Here is a 12,193-nt window from a genome sequence, read left to right on the forward strand (position 1 = left end):
TTATTTTATCTCTGACAAGCTATCATATATATATATAAGAAATTTTTGATTTTAGATAAGTTTAAAATTACAATTGTTTTCACTCAAAATGATTGTTTTATTATTATTTAAATAGCTTAAAATATTTTATTACTTGAATAAAAAAATAAATGCAGAAGTAAATACAGAAATAATTTAATAATACATATTTTTTTCTACTTTTCAATTCCTCATCAGTCTAGTAACTAAAAATAAAATAAAATAAAAAAAATACTTTCCAAACCAACTAACAACCAAAAAACTCTAAATAAAGAAAAACAGAAAGTGCACTTTCGTTCAGAAGTCGAGTCTCAGTTGAGCAAAGTTTGAGTCTTACATTTCACAAGAGCATATTTTAGTGATTGACAAGCTGCAATAAAGTTTTCCGGTTTCTTTTTTAAACACCTGACTCTTTTTAGAGTACTGATTTTTTAGGGGGCAAACTGCATGGAAACAAAAAGCTAATTTTGACCCAAATTCTAAAGTTTGTACAGCCTTTCCAAAACACGTGTGTCGAAACAGTGCTTGCACATTCATTACCCTAGATGAGAAACATTCACAAAATCTCAAGAAGAGCACTTTCAAAACTGAATGAGTCAAACTGACTGAACGAACACAACATTACGGCCTTTGCACTCCGTGACATGACATAATTGAATTCAATCAATTTAATTCTGGTCCATTAATTTATCATTTCAGAAGTGTAACAAAGAGACTGTTGAGAGATGCACAATAAAGGTGTTACTCGCTAAAGTACAGCCTTTAGATGTCCTTTCACGGCTGCCAAAAACCTTTCTGTACTTGAGCAAAGGTTATTCAAACCTCCCACCGAGTGCAACATGTAAGGTTTGCCTTCAGAACGAGAGGAAACGGCAAAGACGCAAGTGTGTTTTAGACCAGAGGAAGAGAAAAAAGGGACTGGAGCCAAAACTAACAGAGAGAAAAAGCATCACCATCATTAGGAGCAGAGCCAGACTCTGAAAACCTTGAGCTTATATCACTGACACGTTCAAGCAGCAAAGAACAGAACGGAGAAAAACACATGAGATGGATATTACTGGATGAAGGTATAAACTAAAGTCTCTTCTGCTCACCGAAGTTGCATTTATTTGATCAGAAATGCAGTAAAAACAGTAATAATGACATTTATACAATTTAAAAATAAGATATTTCTATTTGAATATATTTTAAAATGTAATTGCTTTGATGAAAACCGTTTGTTGCTTAAATCTGTGGAAACGATATTTCATTGGTTTCTTTGAAATTGAAATAGTTTGAAACATCATCTCTACAGTTACTTTTGAACAATTTAATGCATCCTTGCTGAAGAAAATTATTCATAAAAAAAATCATACTGTAATTACAACTAATAATTTAAGAAACTATAACAATAAAATGTAACGTATCCAATGGCAGTTGAAGGGTTCCTGTGTTTTCGGGTCTTTTTGGTGCGCAAAGTAATTTAATTTAATTTAAACTCTAATCTGGCAGCATTTTATTATGACCTTGAATTTAAGTTGATATCAGTCAGTTGATTGTCCATTTCTAATTCTCCTGCTTCTGACATTTGACTGCTCGTTAAAGATCCTGGTTGTAGGACCTGCCACTAGAGGGCACACTATCAAAACAATAACAATCGCGTGGTTTGATGGCGCTAATAAGGAGCGTGGTATGATGGAATTTGTTGTCTTCTACCCAACCGCTGACGGCCATCAATCAGACAGAAAGATAAATCATGGTTTTAACGCGAGTTCAACGATTTGCGCGAGTAGACTGCATACAAAGTCAATGAAAAGACGCGATCAGACTATGAATATGGGTCTAGAGACGTGATTCCCCGCATTTGGCATGTATGCCCCATAATACTAATCTTGTTGATCGTTATATTAGCATACGTTTTCAGTAAAGATACGAATCAAAACAACTCACCTGTCAAGTAAAACACAAGCGAGATCGGCATCTCTTTCTAGTTGAAGTTTGTTGCGAAGCATTTTGCCACATTTGTCCACGACACTTTTGTCATGTGATTTGTACGTCAGTAAAGGCGGTAACAAAGGGCTAACTAACGTCATCGACAGGCGAATGCACTGCCCCGTGTCACTGTTTAGAATGGGGATTTTCTCATGATTTACAAGTAGTTGAAAACATTAGAGATATTGTTAGTGATCAGATGGACAAAATATATAACACTAGCCTAGTGGTTTTTAGATATTTTACTGCAAATATCTTACAAATTGTACCTTTAACTTCTTTTTTCTGATTGTACTCGTTCGTCCAGATTCTTATGTTGCTCAGAGAATCCTGTGTTTTACACAGATTTTACAGTCACATAATCGCCTTGAACACTAGACAGAGGGAATGAGCTAATATCATTTAGATGGCCGCCCCATTCTTGCTCATTCTAAAAGTTATTTTATTTAGTCCTCATAGATCTGTATACACTTGAATGACCACTATTACAGATACAAGCCGACCAACATTACTTTCTGATAACAGCTTTGGTTTGGTCGTGCCATGGTCTCTCGTGTACGCTCCAAGAAAATGGTGTAAATGGTGTTTTGAGTAAAAACCACCATTAGAAACTCAGATGTTTTAAAACCAATAGATGTTTAGAATCAACATTTGTAAGATTATCAAGATGTTGTCATGTCTGAGCCAATTGCTTTTGAAGATGCTGTGCTGAACAATAGATCACGCTGGGATAACCATCCTCTCAGTTAGAAATCAAATGCCTCTGCTCACCAGCACAGGACGCGAGCGTCTCAGAGGAGACCTGGAGTTTCCTGACAGGTTTTGGGTGGCAAGGGTTATCACTGTTTAGCATGCAAGGGATGTTCTCCATTGCTCTCACCCAACTTCCCCTCTCTCTTTCTCTCTCTCCCCAGAGCAATAATGATAAGTTCCTGTCACACACATCAGCTTCCTTATTTCAAACGCACACTTCCTGTCTCTGAAAAGCCAGGCGAGCACTTCTGATCTTCTCCAAAGCGTACATAATTGATTCTTTAAGGAATAAGCTGCTCAAGATCATTTCATATTCCCAAAACCTCTTCGTTTTCATTGAAAAACCAAGAGTTTTCAGGGCCAGCAGCCGCTGAAGTCATTATTTATGGCTTTAAACAGATTCCTTAGATTGAATTTGTCTTTGAATCGCACAGATCTTGGCGTAATTAAATGTCATAAAGCTGTAAAGCAAACAAGCGGGATCTGGCAACATTTAAAAGGCAAGCGTAGACCTGGTTTATCTCCTTTCCACTGGGGAAAACCATCTCGGAAAAATGAGTCGGGACCATATGGATCATATAGGTGGCATCTGGCGATGGCAGATGTACGCTTATTTATATTTTTTGTCTGTTGGAGCGCCAGAAACATACGAATCATCAGCCAATGAACCAAATGCTGGAAACCACCTACTACAAGCATGATGACTGGCCTGAAGAAAAGACGCCCACAGGTGTGAAGGTGACAATTATTTCTTGATGAGTTTTATACGGTTCCTAAACTAAATGCTGAAGATGGTCTCTATATGATAGACCACATAAACATTATATAGAACATTTATCGAAATCTTCATATCATTTTATCGAGGAAAATTATTTTGTGATAATTATCGTTATCGAATTATTGCCCAGCCCTACTGCAAATATATCTGATTGTCAAAGACTTGTTTGAACTTGTGAACACTTGACTCGTTTAATTTAAGAGGTTAATACCAGTGGCCAGTCTGCTGCTAACTTGAGTCTTTATGATAACGATCTCCTTCGGCAAAGCAGATTCAATCAGAGCGAAATTGCATGCAGTTATAATTAATGAATATGTATTGGCAAACAGCTCAGATGTATTGAAGCCACTGAAGCTTGTTTCACTCAATATGTTTGAACGTTACAACAGAGGCCTGTAATTAAGATCTATTTCTGTACTGAATAATTTGTGTTCATTTGTACCGTATGTTCAGCTAAATGTAATTATTCTGATAGGAAGACATCAGATCAGTTTCAAAACCTAGTGTGCAGTGGTATTTTAGTGTTTAGATACTGAATTAGCTATTTGTAATTTTTTTTAATTGTATTATTTGTAGTAATTTTCTCAGACTCTTAGAATGTGGTTATGAGAATGTATTAGCTCAGTAGATTTTGAAACCGATCTGTGGTTAGCTTTAAAAATGTGCATTAAATACGTACACATTAAAAGATCAGTTTGAAGCTGATTGGTGTGGGAAATCACATGACTGGAAATGGATCTAGTACAGAAATGTTACTTTGACCCCCAGTTGAAAACGTCTTCTGTTTGTAGTCACAAAACATCTGATTGGTTAAGCCTTCCCCTCACTGTCTGTAGCCCCGCCCACTTGTACTTGGCGCATGAGGTTGTTGTTATTGAGCCATCCAATGCATTCCTCAATGTCTTTCTCCACAGGACTGCAGGAACATTGATAACGGGCATGAATCAATCCATCTATTGGCTAGACACTTGCTGGGCTTCAGATAGTGTCTAGCTGTCTAACCGCTTGAAATTGTACCCAGAATTGATCAAAAACTTTGCACGCTTCCATCCTGCGTCACTAAGTGCATTAGTTGAAGTTCACAAGCTCTTGAAGTTCTTGTATGGCGTTCTATGTCTTTAAATCCCTCCGATGTCTTCATTTTCATTCAGGGCTCGTTGGAGACCTCAGCTCTCGCTGTTATGATTCCCACAACCCCTTTCCAGGCCAAATCAATCAATTCTCCATTACTGTAGAGATCTATTAGATCCGACTGGTGAATTATAAATGCATGACTAATGAGGGACAGGGTCTTTAGGGGACGAGAGGGTCTGATGTTTTCACTATGGGTCCTCTGTGAGGTCCAAGACAGGAGTGAGAAGTTATACTGCTCCATTTACAGTTTTAGAGAAGCTATTGAGGTATGAAGGACCTCATGTGTGACTTTTCGTTCTTAACGGTGGCTGTGTTTTGTTAGTTTTGGGATATTGATTTGTTAAGCAACGAGGGGAGCAGATTCAATATCTTTCTATGAAGGCACTGGAGATGCAAAACGTTTTATTAGTGTCTAATTATCCTTGATGATCACTTAATAGATTCAGTTTAACCAAGTTAAATGATCAACCCAAAGGTTCATGGGAAATTGATCGAATGATCATATCACATCCTGTGTGATTTCAGATTTTCTCTTCAGCCTAAGCTATTCTGTCATCATTAAAGCTTGATCGACTTTTTGTAATTGCTTTTAATAGATTGTGGTTTGTTGAAGTGTGAAGTACCACCACTGAATTTTATATTCTGTTTTACTCAATTAGTGGGATTGCAGTCGGAGCTGAATTTCACAAGAATGCAAATTAGTACAATAAATAAATGGTCTAAATGGAAAACATTTTTCAGTTTTTCACATTAAAACAAAAAGACAGCTTGGGCAATGCATCCTGGATTTCTGAATGATTGTTCTAAGACAATAAAACTCATCATCATTTTAATCATTTTACATCATGATTAAATAATTATGCATCTTTCATGACTCTTTCTCCAGGTTGCATCATTAACTGGCAAAGATTTTCTGTTTAATTTAATGACAAATAAGTTAAACTGACTCAGAGACAATCAGCTGATTTCTTCCAAAACACATTTATTCATTTAGATGAAGTTTTTATACAAATGATATGTTCAACAACAGATTTTCTTTTACATTCCTTCAAACAATTTGTTCAACACTATTTATTTCGGAATGAATCAAGTGACTGCCTTTATGAGTGAGTCAATGAATCATGCACTAATTTATTCAGGAATAAAATATCTGTTATGAGTTGTTAAATAATCTGTTTAACTGATTGGTTCACACAGTTTCTTTCTGAAACGAATGAGTCATTGAGTCATTTGTTCAACCAATTTGTTTAAATACACTAGTAAATTCAGGGACAAAACTGGTGAGTGTAGTTGTCTTAGTCATTTAATTATTCAATTAAAATGGTTAGTCATTCAACTCAAATTATTTGTTAAAACAGTAATTCACTCATGAGTAAATCAAGTGCCTTTTATATATGAGTCATTGAATGTGTTTAATCGATTTGTTAAAATGTATTCATTCAAAAACAAATTAACAGTCAGCTGACTCATTCAGGAATTTAATCCTCACCTCAAATCTGTAGTTGAATCATGTGTGGTCAGTAAAAGTGAGCGTGTGTGTGTGTGTGTGTGTGTGTGTGTTAGCAGCAGGTTACGGGGCTCAATGTGCAGCAGGGGTCGTGTCAGCACAACATGCATGTTCACCATCTGACCTCTTGGCCGGTATGCCAGCGTTACTATTTCCCTCTGACATGATGAAGATGAAATATCACCTCTCATCAACCACCACATACAAATGAGAGAAAGAGAGACAAAGGAAAAACCATAGCCACAAACCAATGTACTCAACCATTAATCTAAAATAAAAAAGCAGTTTCCTTTCAGGTTTCTAAAAGTTGCAGTTATTGTTTGTAATAAACAAGAATAACTCTGTGGATCTTTATGAGGGTAAAAAGCCTTACAGGATTATTTAGTGGATCAGGAAGACCAAGAATCTGCCGGATGATTATGAAAATAAATATAATATATTTGAGCATGGCTTTGAAAATACAATGGAATAGGCGGCTATGCAAAGCAAGGAATCTTTTCACTCGGTTGCACATCAAAATTTCAAATTAGGCCGGTCTCAAATGCTGTTTATTAGGAAGTAAAAGTAATCGGCTTTGCCTAAACTCATAAAGGGCCTCCAATTTCCCATCCTACGTTTTTATTTGTGAGGGAGAGTAATCGCACTCTGAGAGACAGAGGGGAAAAAAACCTTCCTTCACAAACTTTGAATCACAAAAGAAGAGCTAATATGGTCAGAGCGGCTTCGTATTTTTTCGTAGTACTGGTAACAGAACAAACACGTCCATTCACATCGAAGTGCTTCGAGAGAGGGAGAGACAAGAGGAATACAAAAAAAATCAAGAGATCTGAAGAAAGGTAGGCCAGTTTGATCGAACGGGAACACACACACACACACACACGTGAAGCGCTGAGCCCTGTTGAATTGTCCATCAAACACATCTCGCATTCATAAGACCCGCGTACATGAGGCAGAATGCAACACCTAAAGAGGCGAGAGGAAGCAGAGGCTCTCCATCTAAATAAATCCAAAAATTAATAGATAGGAAATTAACAATTTTCTTTCAAATTCTGAAAAAAAAAAAAAAATGCGACTACACGTCAAAAACACCCCACAACGATGTGAAAGTCGTGACATTTGCCAAGTATGGTAACCCATACTCGAAATTGGTGCTCTGCATTTAACCCATCCATGTGCACACACACAGCAGTGAGAAGTGAGCACACACACACCCACCCAGAGCAGTGGGCAGATATAGATCGAGCACCCGGGGAGCAACTGAGGGTTCAGTGCTTTGCTCAAAAGCACTTCAGACATGAGTATTGAGGGTGGAAGAGAGCATTGTTCATTCACAGCCTCCCACCTACAACTCCTGCCAACACCAGGACTCGAACCTGCAACCTTCGGGTTACAAACCCAACTCTCTAACCATTAGGCCAGAGCTGCCCCCATGTTGAATATAATGTTTTCTAGTGTGTTTTAATATATCGCTATAAGGTTGCAAGGATGTTCATCGAACGCCATCAAAATATCTATATATTTGTGCTCCGAAGATAAAGATCTTATGCGTTTGGAACGACATGAGGGCGAGTAATTTATGACAGTTTTCATTTTAATTGCTGTAAGGTCATTAGGGTGTTCTGAATGGTTTTAGCATGTTCTGAGTGGTTACCAAGGCTTTGCCATGTTGCAGAACAGCTGCTTAGGTGTTTTAACACATAGCTATGAAGTCTCTGGGGTGTTTTGAGTGGTTTAATGCATTGCGCCAGTTGCTAGTGTCCTTTGGGTGGTTGCCAAGTTGTTAACTATGGGGCCGAGAGGTTGCTAAGGTGTTCTGAGTGTTTACCACATTGTTATGAGATCATCTGGAGTGGTTTAATGCGTTGTGTGCAGTTTCTGGGGGTGTTGCCATGTTGCTCCATTGTCGCTAAAGTGCTCAAATTGTTTGTTTAATCCACTTGCTGCAAGGTTTCTAGTTTGATCTGAGTGCTTTACAAAAAAACAAAAAAACAAATGAATTGAGTTTTGGCTTGAAAGAAGTTTAATAATCTGCCAATGGGGTAAGAAAAACAGTCTTGTTTTCTATTTGTGTACAAGCAGTAGTGTATTCTCTGGTTTAAAGCTATTACGCCGTGAGCCGATGCACCCTCCCACTCCCTCATTCACACATCTGCCTTTCCAAAATAAAATGACAAATAACAAGATATGGGAAAAGGAGGGTACTAGCAGCCAGCAGCACATTTTCTCATAAGCCCCAATGTTGTGAAGTCTTCATTCGGCAGCTTCTCTCAGGACCGACTGATATATGTAAATAATTTGAGTAAGTAACAAGAATATTAAGTCTTTAATTTGATTTTAAAAATGGACTGCCTAGCATTAAATAACAATCATTTAGCTGTTTGTAATATCCAAAGACAAGCCAGGCTTTTTCAGAAACCACAACACGAGGTTAAAATGGCCACAAGAGACGTCTTAGTGTTGCATTAGAAATCGCTAGAGTAATATTGAGAAACTGCTGAAATTTCTATAGCCTATTAATCTAGGGATAAAGGTAGAATATGCTAAACTGAAGTGCACAGGCTGGATATTTCCCAGTCAGGGAGCAGCGGACCGAGCCGTCTCAACACACACTTGAACTCAGACTGGACTCGGGCCTGTTTTTAGGTTGCAGTGTTGCCTCGCTGAAGGAACCTGCACCAAACGGCCCTTCTGGTCTTCTGTGGCTTCATATAATGAGAGTTTGGAGGTGGAACATCTACCAAGAAATACAAGACTTGACCGTTTTCGACAGATGCACAATAAAACTCAATTTTGGAAAGCAGCTAAATAACTCCTAAAGTGGCTTACTAAAATAAATTAGAAAAAGATAGATTAAATGAACGAACAACAGGCAGAATGCTAGACGGAGAGAACTAACTAACAATAGAAAAATAGACATTGAATGAAGAACGACAGACAGGACGCTGGGTAGAACAATAGAACAAAGAAAACGAATTAATGAACGTTAGAAAAAACTATAGATAGGAAGACTATAAACAAACATCAGACAGACAGCGTTACTGCTCTCTGCTGAGCTGTTCAACATCAGCACAAACACACACACTCACACTCGTACAGGGGTCACACACAGCCGCCGGGGCTTATGGGTCCACCAGGACACTGAAGCAAACGGCACAGATGCTCGCTTACGTCTCAACATACGCTTTTAAAACTCAGGTTTATATGCATGACAGCCGTGTCCTGCAGGTCATTAGAAGGACCTTTTGATTCTCCAAGAGCATGAGGTCAGCAAAACAGGCTGAGGTTCCTATAATGAGCTCAAATGTTTCACACAGCGCACACACCACTGAAAACGAACACTGAGAAAATATTTTTATTTTATCAGGAGATATTTAAATAAATTAGGTAAAGCAATTATTTTACTTGAAAGGATTCACCTGCTTGTGTAAAGTTCATAAAAAAATGGGAGTAATGGATGTCTTTTAGTCTTTTCTTCAAACAAAAACAAAAGATGTAATATACAAGTACAAAATGAAAGGAATTACAAATTTAACACAAATCTATTTTAATGCGTCACAGTTTGAATACCATTGATATAGGTGGAAATTAGATTATTACGTTTTAAGGTTCTTTAGAAAACCATCTTCTGGTCTTCAAAAAATCCACAAAAGCTTTAGTGATGTGAAAAACTTATAAAGCAACAGATCACTCAAAAACCTTAAGCAGCCAAAACAGGTCATTCTTGAGGTAAATGTGTTGAATCTTACACTGAGAGATGCAAATGTGTACCGTATTTTCCGGTAGAAGTCACATTTTTTTTCATAGTTTGGCTGGTCCTGCGACTTATTGTCAGGTGCGACTTATTTATCAAAATTAATTTGACATGAACCAAGAGAAATGAACTAAGAAATATAAACCAAGAGAAAGAATTACCATCTCCAGCCGCGAGAGGGCGCTCTATGCTGCTCAGTGCTCCTGTAGCCTACACTGAAAACATAGAGCGCCCTCTCGCGGCTGTAGATGGTAATGCTTTCTCTTAGTTTTAAATAAATGCGACTTATAGTCCAGTGCGACTTATATATGTGTTTTTCCTCATCATGACGTATTTTTGGACTGATGCAACTTATGCTCAGGTGCGACTTATAGTCCGAAAAATACGGTACATTCTTGCATTGTAAGAAAATGCAAATCACTTTTTTTTATTGCAAAAACAAGTCAACTATTAATTAACCTACAATTATATATTAAATAATCGGATGTTATGGAATATGACTGAAAGCATGTGAGAATCAAGAAACAACCACAGAAACATCTCTATAGTGGCTAAAACATGAGATTTCTGCATGGAATGAAAATAAGCTTCGCAAAGCATTAAATTATAAATGAATGTGAAAATAGCTGAGTTAGCAAATTTCAGATAAATAAATCGAACACAAACTCAGACTTGCACTGCACTTCGTTTAGATCTTCTGCAGCACTTAATGTCAGGGTTCATCTCTCATGAGAGTAACACTAATTAATCGCCTCTCATCAATAATCAATACGGTCCTCTCACACAGCTCTTTAAACTGATGTATGGACACAGCTCAGCTTAAAAATCCTTTCCATCCTAGTCATTCACGTTAACCAGGACGATAACGTCTTAAAGATTCAATTAAACTAGCAATCTCAATGCTCGAGCGTTCATTAAAATAAATAATTTAAGGTCCCGTTTTTCATGCTTTTTTGAAGCTTTGATTGTGTTTACAGTGTTCAATATTCAATATGTGTTTATGTTTCGCATGTCAAAAACACAGTATTTTTCACAATTACCTATCTGTATACCGCTGTTTTCACTGTCACAAAAATGGGCTGATGTCTTCCTTGTTCTATGAAGTCCCTCCTTCAGAAATACGTGACGAGTGCTGATTGTGCCAGCGGTTCCTGTGTTGTGATTCGACAGCAGCTGAGCGCGCGCTGCCCTCCTGCAAACGCGATTGGCTAGTTTTGAGAAGCAAGTGGGCAGGAGCATGCGCTGGAGATCTACTTATAATCACAGGAGCGTTTTTACTGACGAGATGCACATGAAAATCACTTTTTTTTTTTTTTGCACAGCCCTAACATCTAGTTAACAAAGCTAAACAGCGTTGCCCTTTGTGTAATAAATTAACAGAAACTGTTAAACGCACCAACTTAAATAATAAAATACACTTACCGGTTGTGGTCCATAAACAACACCTTCTCCAGACAAAGAGGGAACTGCTCCATCTTTCAAGAATAATCTTTGTGCGAATCCGGCATTAAACTGATTGAGATTTAGGAAGCTGTTCTCCGCAAAATGTGCTGCACATAGTTTTACATGTGGATTATAATTTTCAGGAACCGAGTTAAACATAAATTGTAACCATTAATCTCCAAGTACAGCGTCCCTGGGAAGCCCAAACAAAGGTGATTGGGCTCCGAGATGAAAATAACAGCGTTTTGACGACATGGTGACAAACACACTATTCAAACGCACCTCTTCTTCTACTCCGTCGGAGCGCAAAAAGACCACACCCCCTTTTTTGTGTATTCATGTGGGCGGAGGTTAGTCAAAAAACTAGAGGGATGTATTCCAAACGGGTCGTTCGTTGTAGGCGAATTCTATTAAATAAAATATCTCGCTTGGCATTGAACTTTGAGCTTTAGAATTTTACAGATATTATTTATACTCTAACAACAACATTACACACTAACTAATGTTTAAAACATGGGATCACGAAGAACGGGACCTTTAAACTAATTTTTATTAAATGCTCATGGTCAATCAAAAGTTATCATTGCACTCTACAAAACTGCAATTTTTGCAACCGTACATGTTTGGATAAAAAAAAATTGTGCTTAAAAAAAAAAAAGTTATAACATCTATACTGGAAAATAAAACAACTTTCCCTCTACAGATGCCATCAATCAGATAAAGCAAGACCCCATTCCAGAATTCTTATCCGTGGATCACCAGGGGAATAAAGGAATCTTTTAAGTGAGGCCTCTTAATGATATTACCTGAGGATCAGATCGATAGGACCTCACAGGTA

General features: G+C 37.6%; 1 protein-coding gene across 1 annotated transcript in view; it reads right to left on the bottom strand.

Annotated features, from left to right (window-relative positions):
- LOC127942846 (acid-sensing ion channel 1B) overlaps window positions 1-12,193 on the bottom strand; it is a 130,055-nt gene that overhangs the window by 101,333 nt on the left and 16,529 nt on the right. The gene's annotated exons all lie outside the window — the stretch shown is intronic.

This window comes from Carassius gibelio, chromosome A22 (genome assembly GCF_023724105.1).
Source record: "Carassius gibelio isolate Cgi1373 ecotype wild population from Czech Republic chromosome A22, carGib1.2-hapl.c, whole genome shotgun sequence".
In the NCBI taxonomy this organism is placed as follows: Eukaryota; Metazoa; Chordata; class Actinopteri; order Cypriniformes; family Cyprinidae; genus Carassius; species Carassius gibelio.